General features: G+C 41.6%; 1 long non-coding RNA gene across 1 annotated transcript; it reads right to left on the bottom strand.

The window, feature by feature from the left end:
* Positions 1-7,238: 7,238 nt before the first annotated feature.
* Positions 7,239-12,872, bottom strand: LOC123380072. Its single transcript, XR_006585307.1, has 2 exons — positions 12,756-12,872; positions 7,239-9,721 (listed from the first exon to the last, which is right to left on the bottom strand). It is a non-coding gene; the product is annotated as an uncharacterized LOC123380072 (long non-coding RNA).
* Positions 12,873-17,045: the final 4,173 nt, after the last annotated feature.

The raw sequence follows: 17,045 nt of genomic DNA, 5'->3' as shown, positions 1-17,045 counted from the left end.
CCAGGTACCTGGGCCCCCTCTCACCAGCCAAGGACACAGATGAGAACACTTTTTGTGCTTGCTCCTTCGTTCCCCAACAACAGCAAACCCTCAGCTTCCAAAGCTTCCCCAGTGATGTGCTGTGGCCTCAGAGGGGTCATTCACATGTACTCTTGCTGTTCGATCTGAGCTCTTACGTAGAGTTCACTGCTTTTCAGGCCATTAGAGGCTGGTCCTCATGCTGCCCCTTACCCACCCCCACACACACTGCCTGCTGGTCTCTGGGCCCAGCCGGTGGTCTTCTGTGCTGCATAGAAGGGAGGCCCCATCTGCAAACCCCAAAGTCTCACAGGCCCCTCATCATCCGTCCTACAGCTTCTACCTAAACCTCTAAGGGTCTCCATTTTCTTCATCTTTCTCCATCTCCCACACACCCAGACAACAGTATCTTTTTCCTACGTTTTATTGTTCTGTTTTTTTCTCCAGCTTTATTGAGATATAATTGACAAATAGCATTGTGTAAATGTAAGGTGTATGAAGTGATGATTTGATATATGTATATATTGCATGATGACCACAAGAAGGCTGGTTAACAACATACATCACCTTACATAATATATTTTTTTTCTTTTTCCTCTTTTAGATAAAAAAAAAAGTTAAAACCATCCATGCATATTGAGATACAAATGGATTCCAGGGGGTGGGGGTTATTTACAGCCCCAAATGGCAAGTTTTACAGTATTTTACACCCTTAAGCATCTCTATCTTCGAGAAAGTATCTCAGTTTCAGCTTTCAGGATACCACATGCTTTGCTCCAACTCCTCCTCTCTGGCCGTATCTTCTCTTTTGGGAGTCCTTTTCTGTGCCCGTGTCTACAGGTCCATGTTCCCTTCTTGGGCCCCCCTTTCCTTGAGCTCCACGCATTTCTCTCTGCCAGCCACACTTATTGTCCCAGCTTCCATTACCACAGGTAGGCTGAGGATTCTGTCCTACAGCTCTAGCATGGACTCCTTTCTCCACCACACAGCTGCATATTTTCCTGCTCATTGGACATCTATCTCTTCTTGGATGCCTTCCAGATACCTTATCATTAACATGTCCTAACTCACAGCCCTTCCCCACGCAGTAGCTTTTTGCCTTTGTTCCCCATCCCTGTACATGGCCCCATTTGGTTGCCCTGATTCCTACTTTCTGCTTTACAACCATGAATTACAAAGTCAGGAATCAAATCCTGACCTCATGGTTCAGGTCAATATGATTCCCTCTTGGATTTCCTATGTAATGGGGCTCCCCACCTAGAGTTTTGCTCTCCTCCAAGGCCATGCTTTCCAATCCATTTCTCATCAAGGACTCATGGAAAATGACAACTCCTGTATAGCATACTGGGATAACTATTTGAGGTTTCTCGAAGAAACCACCGGGTTTTGCCTATTGCCCCCAAAGCTAAAAGGTTCATAACCTGGGCTCTCTTTAATGTGATTCCTGTCACACTGGGAAGCTCTGGGCTAATCTAAAATTTCCTCCTAATGATTATTTTCATTTCTATAGTTCTTTTGCTTTTACAGTGGTATTTCACCTTCACTCACATTCGCTTCTTGAACATTTTCCTAATACATCGAACAGAGTAGTAGACAGGACTTGAGATTTGGGGGTGGGACCTGAGAATGAGATCAGGCAGAACAGTACAGGAGGGAAGGAAGTGCAAGTTAAAATGTGTTCCTGCTTCAGCCAGTTATCATTTCACAATATGTGCCCCTGCAGATAAGATGTTTTTTCTTCTGGCTTTAGAGTGAGGGGTGCCAGGGTTGTTTCGATAAGCCCGCCTCGTGAGGGTGGCTGCTTGCAGGAGGATGGGCCCAGAGCTCTGTTTTCTAGGAGGTAGGGGCATCAGTCCCCTGGGCTTCAAGGGTTAGAACTGACCGCCCTAGAGGGAATGGGAACAGCGGTCTGGGTCCCCCGGGGTGAGTGCCAGAACACAGCTTCCAATGCAGGGAATGTCCCCCATGGGTCCTACAGACATGAAAGCTCGGGACTGGCACTTGGGAGCTATCCCCAAGCGAGGCCCTTCCTTGGCTAAGCCTAGTGCCGAGGGAAGGAGTGTCCTGCTTCAAAGGGTCACTTAGCCTTGTGGCCCACCTGGGTTCATGGGGCACAATCACTCAGAGGCCAACACTAATAGTCTATGCTAATGCAGGACCAGCCTCAAAAAATGACACTAAATACCAGTGAGACACTATAGCAGCAATGGCTGTCTGGATTGATGGACATGAGTGCTTTCCCAGCTTGAGGGGGCTGACACCCCTTCAAACAGGGCAAGCCCTTCTGCAGTCAGAGTGGGCCTTCTAATGCACAGACTTTACCAGGTCACTGTCCTGCTCAGAATCCTTCTGTGATTCCATCAGCTCACATAGCTCTTCACGATCTGTCTCTGCCTCCTTCTCTAGCCTCCTCCCTTGTTTTCTCCTCATCCCCTTCCTTGTGTTCCAGTTGATGACATTAAGAAATTTTGGGTTCAGAGTGAACAGCTAAGAAAGAATTCTCCAGATGTTTTGGGTGCCAAGAGGTGATTTTTTTATTATAGCACAGGGACAGGACCCCTGGGCAGAAAGAGCTGCACTGGGGTTGTAAGAAGTGACTGATTATATACTTTTTAATTAGTGGGGGTTAGGGATAGCATAAGCGCCTAAGGAATTTGGAAGCAAGGCTTGCAGGACCTTGAGGAGCTAACTGCTGTGAAGACAAGTTTACTTTTAGTCGTTAATAAAACATAAACATTAAAGCACTAAGGTAGCCATGTCCCTCAGGAAGGTCATGCTCCGCCTGTCTCAGGCGTGTATCTGTGGGCTGCAAGCTGTTAGGTAATTTAATTTAAGCTACATTTCTCTTGCCTCTGTTTCCCTCATCACAATCACACCAAAATTACTTGCAGCTCCTGGCCTCTCCCGTAACACCCTGTACTCCCCTAAGGCTGGCACTTGCTGCCGTCCAGCAAGGAAATTCATGGAGGGCAGGAACTATGCCCACAACTGTGCCTGACACCCAGTGAGAACCTAAACACTTCCTGAAGCGTGTGAGTGAATGCATGAGTCTGCTTTTGTGATAAAGCACCAAACCAGAGAGGAGAAACTTGGGTCCCTGCTGTGCCTCTGACCCACTACACCACCCTAGATACCTCCGTCTGGGCCTCAGACTTCTCATCCATCAAGCGAGAGGACTGGTCTCTGAATTCCTTCCCAGCTTCAAAGGCCTGTGCTCCCCAAGGGCTCTCTGATCCCAGCTGTTCTACAAAACTGCCTAACTCTTGCTTGACCCTTGCAAATAATGGAGGTTTAAATTTGTAACAATTGCTACAAATTTCCTCACCAGCAGAAACTGGAAAGTAACTAGATGTAAACAGTATATTTTTATAATACTTTTTAAAAATTCCACATTTGGGGGAAGTCAGCAATACCTGGCTTCCCCACCTGCCCTCCACCCCCACCCCCACCGCACCAAACTCCTAGTGTTTGGGGTTTAGCTTGAGGACATAAGGTTGTGACTGTGGAGGAGAGAGGGTGTCAGAGTCTCTGTGCCTCCTCTTCCTGCTTTCATTCGCTTCCCCTCACTCCTCTGCCCAGTTCATTTGGTTGGAGGAAAGAATAGATACGCTATCGGTCTCAACACTGACTGTGAAGTAAAATCCAAGTGAAGGAGGTGAAAAGGTAAGTAACACAAGGTCAGGGGCAGGCTCTTCTGTAAGTCCTTTCAAGATTATACTGATCTTCTCAGACCATAGTCACCAAACAAAAAGCTTTAGTCATCAGGAGGAAAATGGGTCACATTCATGCTACACTTTGTATTGGGCAGTGACTCTAAATTGAAAATGAAGCTAATAAATGACCCAACTCAAGAAGAAAAGAAAGGTCAGTTTTGCAAGGGAAGAGAAACTCGGCCATTTAAAAAAAATTTTTTTTAAGTTTACTTATTTATTGTGAGAGAGAAAGAGAAAGAGCACAAGTAGGGGAGAAACAGAGAGAGGAAGAGAGAATCCTAAGCAGGCTCTACACTATCAGCACAGAGCCCGATGCAAGGCTTGAAGTCACGAACTGCAAGATCATGACCGGAGCTGAAATGAAGAGTCAGATGTTTGGGGCGTCTGGGTGGCTCAGTCGTTTAAGTGTCCGACTCTTGATTTAGGCTCAGGTCATGATCCCATGGTTTATGAATCTGAGCCCCACACTGGGCTCTGTGCTGACAGTGCAGAGTCTGCTTGGGATTCTCTCTCTCTCCCTCTGACTGCCCCTCCCTCTCTCTCTCTCTCTTTCTCTCTCAAAATAAATAAATAAACATTAAGAAAAAAAAGAGTCAGATGCTTAACCACTGAGCCATCCAGGCACCCCAGAAACTTGGCCGCTTTTAAGGACCTTTCGTCCAGAAATTCTCTTAGTGTGTTTAAGACGAAAATTAAGTCTTAAAGTGATTGCTCCCATTAGGGTTTCTGCCAGGTAGAAATTTTATAATTGAAAGGCCTTGCTAATAACCGCTAATCAAAATAATATTGACCATCAAATACTAAAGCATTGAGTTATTGTATCTATTGTGGGCAGGCTGAAGTCTGTGCTAGGGTGCATTCTTGTTCCTCTATATATTTGTTTCCTATATATTTTGTTTTCTTTGAGAGAAACTAGTGCTATACTAATAACTTAGGCACACACCTACACACAAATACATGCATGTACATAACTAGTCCTCCGGAATATAATCTAAATTTTCCTCCTAATGATTATTTTCATTTCTATAGTTCTTTTGCTTTTACAGTGGTATTTCACCTTCACTCACATTCGCTTCTTGAACATTTTCCTAATACATCGAACAGAGTAGTAGACAGGACTTGAGATTTGGGGGTGGGACCTGAGAATGAGATCAGGCAGAACAGTACAGGAGGGAAGGAAGTGCAAGTTAAAATGTGTTCCTGCTTCAGCCAGTTATCATTTCACAATATGTGCCCCTGCAGATAAGATGTTTTTTCTTCTGGCTTTAGAGTGAGGGGTGCCAGGGTTGTTTCGATAAGCCCGCCTCGTGAGGGTGGCTGCTTGCAGGAGGATGGGCCCAGAGCTCTGTTTTCTAGGAGGTAGGGGCATCAGTCCCCTGGGCTTCAAGGGTTAGAACTGACCGCCCTAGAGGGAATGGGAACAGCGGTCTGGGTCCCCCGGGGTGAGTGCCAGAACACAGCTTCCAATGCAGGGAATGTCCCCCATGGGTCCTACAGACATGAAAGCTCGGGACTGGCACTTGGGAGCTATCCCCAAGCGAGGCCCTTCCTTGGCTAAGCCTAGTGCCGAGGGAAGGAGTGTCCTGCTTCAAAGGGTCACTTAGCCTTGTGGCCCACCTGGGTTCATGGGGCACAATCACTCAGAGGCCAACACTAATAGTCTATGCTAATGCAGGACCAGCCTCAAAAAATGACAGTAAATACCAGTGAGACGCTATAGCAGCAATGGCTGTCTGGATTGAGGGACATGAGTGCTTTCCCAGCTTGAGGGGGCTGACACCCCTTTAAACAGGGCAAGCCCTGAGCTTTTTAGCAAATTGTATGCTTTACAATTCTTTCAGTCTGTGTGAAAGCCCATCTTCAAGTATTGAGAGAGTTCTTTTAAGGTCTCAGTTACTCTTGCTTGTTACACTATAAACAACCTATTTGAACGGAAAAACTCTGTGACAATTCTTACAGTAAGGCAGGAAGTAAAGGTGACATTGGAGTGGAAGCAGTCTGGAATTTACCAGATACCGCATTTTATCACAGGTAAATACCATTCTCTCTTTCTCTCAACCCCCCCCCCCCATCTCTCTGTTTAAAAGAGGGAAAAGGACAAGAACCCTGGAGAGAACCCTGTGGCCACCTGAACACTAGTTGGGGTCACTTAGAGGCCTTCACCTTTTCATCCTCTGGTGAGCTCTTCTCCATGCATCCAGTGATTAAATCTCAACGAAACCACTCACTCCAACAAAGACAGAAACATTGTAAACAAAAAACATTGCCCTGAATTTCTGCTTGTTCTCTCTTCCTCAACTTTCTTTTGGAGGGGGTGATGGATCAATTATTATAATTTACTTTGAAGGTAAGGAATTGTAATAAAAATTTTAAACAAAAAGTTTTAAAAGTCACAACGAAAAAAAGTATCCCAAAAAGTCATAACGGGGTACTTGGTACTATAGCTCTGAGCTCTGATGACTAAAGGTATATTAAGATAAATAAGAATATGAGTTCTTTGAATGTAGGGAGAAAATTCTTGACTTCCAGATTGGCATATTTCAGGTGTTTTTAAATGTTTGGAAGTCAAAATGTGTTTTCCTATGGGTGTGGCAGGAAGTAGACAAATGAAGGAAGAAACATCATTTAAAAAAAAAAAGTGGGTCTCTACATATTAGAACAGAACTAGTTGGTATTAATAACTTCCTGCTATGGAATTTGAGGGAAAGAAAGGAAAGAGTGGAAGGGTGGGGGCAATTCTCAGAGCAGGTCACGAAGCACAGAACCACTTGATTGCTCTCCAGAATAATGGTTTACACAGGTAGCCACTTTCTTCATCTGTTGTCATACAAAGGTCTTTTATAAGTCACATTACTGTCCTTTGGCCATCACTGCATGGGCCGTCCAAAATCCCCATTCTAATCTCCAGTGTGGTTAAACTTGATACAGAATCTCTTCTCTAGTCTCATACATTGCCCAGAATCTTCATCTATGAACAAACCCCTCATTTATCTTTGGCACAGTCACCCTTCTCCTTTAGGGTACAACAGAAATCTCACTTTTATAGAAAGAACCTTTCTGACTCAGGCTACAGGAACATCTCTACCACCATATTTTGACTCTACCTAGAGAGAGGTAATCTCTATTTTTGTACATATTGCTTAGGTACTTATGCTTCTTCTTCTTTTATTTTTATTTTTTTATTTTAGAGAGAGTGTGTGAGTAGAGGAGGGAGAGAGAGAGAGAGAGGGAGAGAGAGAGAGAGAAAAAAAATCTTAAGCAGGCTCCATGCTCCAAGTGGAGCCTCGTGCAGGGCTCAATCCCCCGACCCTGGGATTGTGACCTGGGCCAAAATCAAGAATTGGAGGCTCAACTGACTGAGCCAATCAGGCACTCCTCCTTGTGCTTCCTCTAGTCTATATGGCTTCACAGTACTCTTGGAAAGCTTTTTTGCATCCTAGAGCCACTTAAGTTAGGTGAGCTTTCAAAGAATAGAGGATTTTTTTAATAGAACCACTTCTATATTAATTTTTTTTCTAAAATGAACTTTATTTCAAAGGCAAGTATTAAAAGTTGTTAAGTGTCTTATAAACTATCATTAATTATTTATTTATGATTAAAAACTAATCTTTTAGGCCAAATACACAGTGGAAGGGGTAGATAGATCCTTCTAAGGCTACTACGAATAGATAACAATTATTACGAATTATAGGAACAGCATTTAGAAAAAACAAACAATCATGCTAGTCATCACACTAGTTATTTAATGGCAACACATTGGCTTATTTAACGCCTAATGGTTTCTTCATGTTCCATCACACAAAAGTACAAAAGCATGTAAGTATATGTAGTGAGTGGACTCCTCATTAAATTGAATCCAAGGAGTCATTAGGGAATCACTATATGTAATTTTATTTGTAGGAAAAAATCAAATTAGTAACCCCATCACTCCTGTTTGGGATTATTGAAGAAGATGAAAATTACATAAATATTTTAAAATGGACGTTAGTTTTAGTAATAAATAGCTGCTGACTTAATTTTGGATAAACCAAATCTTAGTTGGTGCTAAAGGATCAAGGCCAGCGGGTTGACATCTACTTGATGCTCATTACTCAGAGATTTTTTTTTTTTAATAGCCATTGTCCCTCTGAATTATTCCCTCAGAAGTATGTGCCTGTGGTCAAGGGAAGCTAGCAGTGAAAAGCATGAAAGTGACCGAGAAATAACTCCAAGTATCCATCTTGAATGAATAGTCTTTGGTGCCTCCATATATGAAGAACATGTCATTTTGACTTTTGCATTTATATGGACATCCCATCTCATTTCCCAAAGGGTTTAAGGCAAACCACCATTCTTAATCCACAATTTTAAAACTGATACTTGAGGAAGTCATTAGACATGAGGGAAATATGAAAACAATTTTAAAAGTTGAAGTGTCTAGTATTCAACTGTCTGGGGTTCACCCTTGTGTATGATTGCTTCCCTCCCCTGCGTATGGGTGGGACCTGCGATTTGCTTTTTTTTTTTTTTTTTTTAACACATTCATTTTTTTGAGAGACAGAACATGAGCAGGGGAGGGGCAGAAAGAAAAGGAAACACAGAATGTGAAGCAGGCTCCAAACTCTGAGCTGTCAGCACAGAGCCCGACGCAGGGCCCAAACTCATGAACTGTGAGATCACGACTTGAGCCAAAGTTGGACACTCAATTGACTGAGCCACCCAGGTGCCCTCATGTGATTGCTTCTAATCAAGACTATGGCAAAGGGGATGGGATGGCACTCCTGTGATTACATTATGTTTCTAAGATTCCAACTTGCTGGCAGGCTTGTTCTCCATCTCCTGCTGGCTTTGAAGAAGCCATGTTATGAACTGTCCGTGAAGGGGCCCACATGGCAAGGATCTGCAGATAGCTTGTAGGAGGCCTGACAGCTTCAAGGAACTGAGTGATCCTCGAGGTGGACCCTTTCCCAGTCAAACTTCAAGATGAGATTATAGCCCAGCCAACACATTAGTTGAAGTCTGGTGAGACCCCAAAGCAGAGAACCCAGTTAAACCACACTTGGGATTCTTGACCTACAGAAACTGTGTATGTTGTTTTAAACTGGAAAAAAAAAAGTGAAACTAAATAGGAATATTTTCTTTTTCAGCAACTCTATATGCAGAAGGATTTTTAAGTTCCATAATTCTATCCTGTCCAATTTCCTAAAAACCTTCAGGCCTATGCTAAGAGAAGAAGAAGAAAGAAGGGAAATCAAAATGGCAAATATAGAAGGTAAGCTTAGCAGTAATATTTAAGACATAAAGGAGACAGAACTAAGAGGGATTCTGTGAGATGACTAACCATGGTCATTCTTGGTAGCCACTTTTCACTATGTTTTTTTCTTTTTCCTTTTTCTCTTCCTCCTCCTATGTTCCAGAAAGGATGCTTGGCACTTTCATATATTACCTCATTGAATCCTACCATGAGATAGAACACATGTATTTTTCTCAGATTAACAAATTGAGGCTTGGATAGATTAAGTAGTTTTTCTTGTCTAGTACGTAAAGCAGAGGTAGGATTCAGGCCTGCTGAACACAGATGCCCATGTTCTTTCCACTGCACTAAGGTCTAAGCAAGGAATCAGAAAGTCTTAGTGTCTGAAAATACACAGGGTTTGGTAGACCGTCTCTACTTCCATAGAAGCTACCTCTTTCTTTTTTTCTTCCTCCCTTCCTTCCTTTCTCTTTCTTTCTTTCTTTCTTTCTTTCTTTCTTTCTTTCTTTCTTTCTTTCTTTCTTTCTTCCTTTTCTTTCTTTCTTTTTCTACCTATAGCACTTTGTAATGATTCTGCCTTCAGACCAAGAGTGTGTTGGAATAAGGATTATTGAATGCAAAAGTTGCTTCAAAAGGAGTTTACATGAGTAAGAATACATATTTATACTTAAAACAATATTTTCAAAATGACTAATATGCATTATACCTTGCTTTGTGAATATATGACCATTAGAGTTAGCCCTGGACATCCATTTGCCTGGAAGAGAAATTAGGAATATTATTGGTAATATTAGCTTCTGACATTCAAAAATAAAATTCTGAAACAAGAGAATAGCCTTGTAAGACATGCTACACTATAGTCTTGAGAGAAACAAAGCATCTACAAATCTTTTATCTCCCCTATTAGCATATCAAGGATCAGACTTGGCCAGCTTTATGAGTAGGATGTCCAGAGAGGAAGAGGAAGGACCACAAAGTAGACCCTTTCCCATTTCAGGGTTAAAAGAAAATGTATCTGTGATGCATTAATTTGTGTAGCATCTTGCGGGCCATGAGATATCCAGATATCTAGTTAAACATTATTTCTGAGTGTGTCTGTGAGGATGTTTCCAGGAGAGATTAGCATCTGAATCAGTAGACAGAGTGAAGCAGATTGCCCTCCCTAATGTCGGTGGGCCTCATCCAATCCACTGGGGGCTTAATAGAAAGAACAAAAGGGGGAAGGAAGGAAGAATTTACCCTGTCTAATTGCTTGAGTTGGAACATCAGTCTTCTGTGCTCAGACAGGGATTTATACAATTGGCTCCTGGTCTCAAGCTTCAGGCTTGGACTAGAGCTAAACCATGGGTTTTCCAGGACTTCCAGCTTGCAAACAGTAGATCATGGGACTTATCAGCCTCCATAATCTACTGAGCCAATTCCTCATAATAAATCTTGCTCTCTACATATATGTATGTGTGTGTGTCTGTACATATATATGTATTTATGTGTATACACACACAGACACACGCACATTCTCTCTCTCTCTATTGGTTCTGTATTTTTGGAGAACCCTAATATAATATCCTATAACTTGGATATGCAGAGAAAATGTACCTTCTTTATTTTAATCTCTAGCTGATCTAGCAGATCTTCCCAATGAGCTTCCACCCACCTGTTACAAACATAATATTTTTATTGAAATTTTTAAAAAATATTCATTTTTGAAAGAGAGAGAGAGAAACAGAGAATGAGCAGGGGAGGGTCAGAGAGAGAGGGAGACACAAAAATCAAAGCAGGCTCCAGGCTCCGAGCTGTCAGCACAGAGCCCTACGCAGGGCCCTAACCCACGATCCACGAGATTATGACCTGAGCCAAGGTTGGACGCTCAACTGACGGAGCCATCCAGGTGCCCCACAAAAACAATATTTTTAAATAAAATTCCAATTTGAAGTTTAGTTCAATCTTGTCATTTAAAAAGTCTCTTTAGGTAGTGTTTGGTCTTGGAGAAACAATTGCTGAGGCTCCTTCTCTCTCTAAGGTGGGTCTGGATGATAAGGAGAGAAGTATTCCTCTGTAACTTTGTGCAGTCGGTTGGGGGAAGAGGCAAGGTCCTTAGAAACGTGTTCAGGTTTTGCTTTTGTACCTGGAGGCTCTGCAAAATCCATCATCTACTCAGTCCCTCTCTGTGCAGCTGGACTTCGTGGCTGAAGTCTGAGGCTGGTGTGAGTGGGGCCTGGGCTCTCTCAGTGTAGGCAGTGCTCCCCCGGCTCCCCTAGCTGCCTGGCTTTCCCAGACCTTTCCCTGGCCCGCAGACCCCAGAGTCTGCCATATTCACTCTCCAGTCTTTTAGCCTTGTTCTCCACCCCAGGTTCTGGATGAGGGTGAGTCACCTTGCTCTGCCTCGCTAGGACTCAGTGTAGGCCTGCAGCTCCTGCTTCCTTGTCTGTCCTGCATGGGAGCGGAGAGTGGCAGCTAACCTGTTTCCGTCCAGCTGTGCTGGTCACTGCACTGACATGGAAGTTCACTGGTGGGTATAGGCAGCCTGAGGCGGGGGTACCTTCCACGAGTCTGAACTAAGTTGTGTGTCCATCTTCCTCCCTCCCTATTTCCTTTTTGTTTCCACTTGAAGGATTTGAGGGAAAGCAGAAGTAATAAAGACCATCCAGTGTACCCAGGAGACTCTGTCCGCGTTCTCAGTAGTTGCTAAACAACTTTTAGCAAAACTGCTAGGGACCATGTTAAGGAGCCTTCATTAGGTTTCCAAAATCAAACTCAAGACACCACAGGATTTGACTGAGTAATCAAAATAGTCATTGGAAAAATCGCAGTTGGGCATCTGACTCTTGATTTCCGCTCAGGTCGTGATCTCAGGGCATGTAGGATCCAGCCCCACCCCCACCCGCATTGGGCCCTGCACTGACAGTGCAGAGCCTGCTTGGGATTCTCTCTCCCTCTGCTCCTTCCCAACTCACACACACGCTCTCTCTCTCAATATAAATACACTTAGAGAGAGAGAGAAAAAAAGGAAGTGCAGCTCTCTAAGGAAAGGCCTGCAGGAAGAAGATGGAACAGTAGGAGAGGTGAGCAGGTGGACCTGAGGTGGTGCTATTCTTCATATAACCCCCTTGATGTTTATGGCAAGTTTAGAACGGCGGGAGGCCCATAGCTGCCAGTGTAAACAATGGCCCTATGCTGACCCTGTTAACCTCTTCCTCAGACCCTTCACACTCTTTGGCTTGGATTTAGAGTTGCAACTGCAATGCCTAATAGTTAATATATCTGATATAGAGCTCATCCGGCTTTGCTCCCAGGCTGCACCTGCCGGCTCGCAGGCCTCACCAAAGGGTGCACGTGCTGGTTAGCTGGGCACCTTGAGCCCTGAGCCCAGCCTCCTCCACCACCTCTGGCTCTGCGAGGTGCAGAAGCCGCGGAAGGGGCCGCGAGATGCAGCCCCCCATCGCACCCACCCTTGGCCACTCCCTCCGCCCCCCCGACCCTGGCACCCCTCCCCCCCCCCCATTATAAGGTCAGGAGAGGAAGACAGAACACATCTTCTTTTTTAAAACTTAATTTGTAACATTTAAATAATTAGACATAAGTAATATTGATTCAAGTTTGTACTTTTCTTCCAGGCCTGACCAGAAAGAAAGGGAAGGGGCAGAGGAACTGGTGGGGAATGAGATCAGCACATCAAGGAGAAAGGCTAGCAGCGAGCTCCACCGTGAGTGGCCCAAGCGTATCTCTCATAGCGCTCCGGAAAACAGATGGTAGATGGGTGCTACTTTTCAACGAATAAGAGAAGCCCTTACCTGAACTTGTATACACAGAAGTTGATAAATCATAAGTTCATATGGTTTATGGTGATTCCGTGGGCTGTTTGCTTTCCTTTCAATAAATTCCTTGTTGCTTAAATCAAACAGAGTACATTTCTGAACTGCAATGAATGACAAAGGCTAGGGATGACATGGTCTATAATAATAGATTAAAAAACAAACAAATCTGGGGCCAAGCAAAATGCCCCAAAACAGAATTTATAAGTAAATTATGGTCTATCCATACACTGCAATACTATATACCCATTAAAAATCATGGAGTAGAAAACTTTGTGACTTGAGAAACTGGTCATGATGTAAGTGAAAAAAGCAGGATATAAAACGACATGGTATATTATCAAGTATACTTTTAAAAAATACACCATATGCATACTGAAGAGACTAAAAAGAAATACATCATAATGGTAACAGTAATTATTTGTTTGGTGGATAATAGAAATTTATTTTCCCATATTTCCAAATTTTAGAGGTTGAGTATGTATTATAGTTATAAACTGTTATAAACACATATACACACACGCACGTACATATGAGATCTGGGGAAAGGAAATAAAAGGCAACGCTACGAGTTATCACCAGAAAATTCCATTTCAATATGGTGATGAAATGTGTATTTTCTGTATTTCCATGTGGGAAACTGTTGAAATGAAAATGTAGGAGCACATAAAGGAATAAACCCTTAGCAGTAAGGAGATTAGGTGAAGGAGTAAATCAATAGATGAGAGGTATCAAGTGATTTCAGGGAAAAAAAAAAAAAGTAGATAGGAGCAGGTTGGTCAGAATGGAAGTTGCTCGTAAGTCTGGAGACTGGAGTGCAGATGGGGATTGACCTGGAAAGCTGAAGGAAGAGGCTCCAGGCCAAGAGTGGGCTGGTAGATAGAGAGATGAAGAAGGGGTCTGAAAACAAGGATAAACTGAAGGTTGACCTTTGGCCCCTTAAACTCCCCTCCCTACCCTTATGTGCAAGTAAAACAATTGACATTTATCTTGAGGGCAAAAAAAAAAAAAAAAAAAAAAAAAAAAGCAAAACAAGTGGGCTCTTAGCCAAAGAAAACGATCTGCTTAGGAAGAACTTTGGCTTCCTCTGTTTTCCTCCCCTTCCAACCTGGGCCCTGATCCCACAACCCTGGGATTGTGACCTGAGCTGAAATCAAGAGTGGAATGCTCAACCTACTGAGCCACCCAGGCGTCCCTTATTCTATCCCTTTTCTACAATATTTCTTAACCCCCTGATATGTAAGAAGAGTATTATCACTTCCACTCTTCACCCCTGTGCCCTTCTTCCACCTCACAACTTTTGTTAGCTTTACTTAAAAAAAATCTTGATTGATATATAATTTGCATGCCATAAACTCTACACATTTAAAATGTACAATTCAATGTTTTCTTTTTAAGTTTTATTTATTTTTTGAGAGAGAGAGAGAGAGAGAGAGAACGCGAGCGAGCATACACGCGCACAAGTAGGGGAGAGGCAGAGAGAGGAGGACTGAGGAGGAATCAGGCTCTGTGCTGACAGTCTCAGGCTGATAGCAGTGAGCTCAGGGTGCGGCTCGAACTCGCAAACTGCAAGATCACGACCTGAGCCAAAGTCGTAAACAGTTGTGCAAGTATCACCATAGTGTAATTTTAGAACATTTTCATTACTCCCATACGCATTTGCAACCACTCCAGACTTACGCAACCACTGATCTGCTTTCTGCCTTTATAGATTTACTTACTCTAGGCACTTCATATAAATGGAATCATACAATATATGGTCTTCTGTGACCAACTTTTTAAACTTAGCATAATGTTTCTGAGGGCCATCCATGTTTTAGCATGTATCAATATTTCATTCCTTTTTATTGCTGGATAGTAAACTGTTGTAAGGATATACCACATTTTGTTGGTCTGTCTCAGTTGATAGACATTTTGGTTGTACCCACATTTTTTTTGCTCTTACGAATAATGTTGCCATAAACTTAGATTTATTTTTCATCTTATTCTGTAGCCATAATTGCTTTATCTGCCTTGATTATGGGTTGATTCTAAAAGTTGAAAAATAACAAATAAGGTTACATTATTGTGGACAAGTTGCTTACTATAGAGCAAAATAATTTGCTAAGATTTTATTTACTTCTCTATAAAACTAACCTCATAATCACCTTTTTTCCCCTGAGGCATCCCTTCCAGAGCCTTCCACTATCTGCTATAATGTAGACTCATTGCAAGTGGTAATCCAGGAATTGATCAATTCCTTCATGGATCCCATCTTTCTCTTTCTTGTTTATTCCTTTAGTTTTATATTCAAGTAACTTCCTCAGAAATGGCTCATAAATTTTTGAAGTCTTTATGTGTCTGAAAATATCTTTATTTTACCTTCACATTAATTTGACCAAATATAGAATTCTGCATTCAAATCTAGAATTCCCAAAGCCTTGAAGAAGTTACTTCACTGTCTTCTGGCACCTAATATTACTGATGATAATTTTTATGACAATTGATTCTCATTCTTTTATTGGTAGTCTATTTATCCTTTCCTCTTTGAGCCTTTTAATGATCTCTTTATATTTGGCATTCTGAAACTTTATGATGATATATCTAGCGTGGATCTTGCTTCTTTTATCATATTTGGCAGAGTCATGTTTTTCTTTAGATATTAGAAATGTTTGTTATTTTCTCGATAATTTCTTCTCCATTTACTCTGGTCTCTTTTTTTGGAACATACATGCTAAACCTTGGATGCTACTTATCATCCCCCCCCTTTTTTTTTTTTGCTTAACATTCTAGGAAGTTGGTTTTTTTTTTTTTTTTTTTACTTTATCCACAGGTCCTTTTATTAATTTCTTTTTTTACTGTGGCAATCACATGTATATTTCATTTTCAGTAGCTTAATTTGTGTTTCTGAATGTTTCTTCTTCCTTACATTCTATTCTTGTTTTATGGGTTACTGGCTTCTTACACCTCTCTAAATATTAATTTGAAGATTATTTCCTCCTCTTTTCCTGAATCATATTGTTTTGTTTTGTTTTTTTTCTGTGATCGGGTGTCTTGCTTATATTGACCCTTATCTTTCTTGCCACTGGTCTTCACATGGGTAGTGGTCTTTCATTTTCTCTTCACCTTTAAGAATGGAGGGTCAGACTGGTTGTGCCAGGTAGCTAGTGTGAGTTTTCTCTGCTGTTGCATTGTAGGTCCTTTTCCCCAAGAGGCTTTCCTTTTTTTTTTTTTTTTTTTTTTGAAAACAATGTGGTTTTACTTAATCAGTGGAATGTGGTTCTTCTTCTTCTTTTTTTTTAATATATGAAATTTATTGTCAAATTTGTTTCCATACAACATCCAGTGCTCATCCCAAAAGGTGCCCTCCTCAATAGGCTTTCCTTAAGCTGACAAGATGCAGAATTCTGCATGCTTTGGCTAGTTCTTGTCAACTGCAGACTTTGCCTTAGGGTATGTGGACAGGACGCTGATCCTCAGTCTGACATCCTCAACATTTCAGATTGAAATGCTTGGGATTCTCTTTCTCTGTGCCTCTCCCCCAATCTCTCTAAAATGAAATTTAAAAAAATTAAAAAAAAAAAAAAGAAAATGGATAGAACTAAAAATGGAGATTTAATGAACAACTTAAAGCATAAAGATAACCATTAGAAGAATTAAAAAATAATGTATCAAAATTGGGAGGAGAGAGAGAATGAAAGTGTAAGGTGTTAGTGAGCTACGTCTTTGTCTTTCATATTACAAGGAGCATGTACTATTTAAAGTTGATAAAACTAGAGAGATGTGTATTATTGAAATAATATTATAGACTATTGTTATAAAATTAGGGAAATGAAGGGACAGTATTCACCACAGCTCCCCAAATATGCTATTTTGTATGAAAAATAAATTTTAGATATTTTCAATCCTCAATTGGATCCCTGAAAATTACAGGCCAAATGAAAACATTTCTGTCCTGAGACTAATTTAAAAATACTGCGTTCTTCCATAAAGCCATTAACACTGCCACCTTGTGGCAGGAAACGTGAAACTTTATGTAAAAATTATTTTTGTTTATATTATCCATGTGGTTGAAAATTCAAAAAATATATTTTAAAACATCATGAAATGAAAAGTGTCTCTCCAACACTGTCCTTCAGAAACTGGGTTTTTCTCCACAGAGGATCCAATGTTAATAGTTTCTTATGAATATTTTTCCACAGAGATTTTAAGCATATTCAAGCAAATGTGTATCTGTAGTTATATTTTTAACACAAATAATAGAATACTATATACATTTTGCATTTTCAG

The sequence above is a fragment of the Felis catus genome, chromosome C2 (genome assembly GCF_018350175.1).
Source record: "Felis catus isolate Fca126 chromosome C2, F.catus_Fca126_mat1.0, whole genome shotgun sequence".
Classification (NCBI taxonomy): domain Eukaryota; kingdom Metazoa; phylum Chordata; class Mammalia; order Carnivora; family Felidae; genus Felis; species Felis catus.
This window is presented reverse-complemented; position numbering and strand designations above follow the sequence as displayed.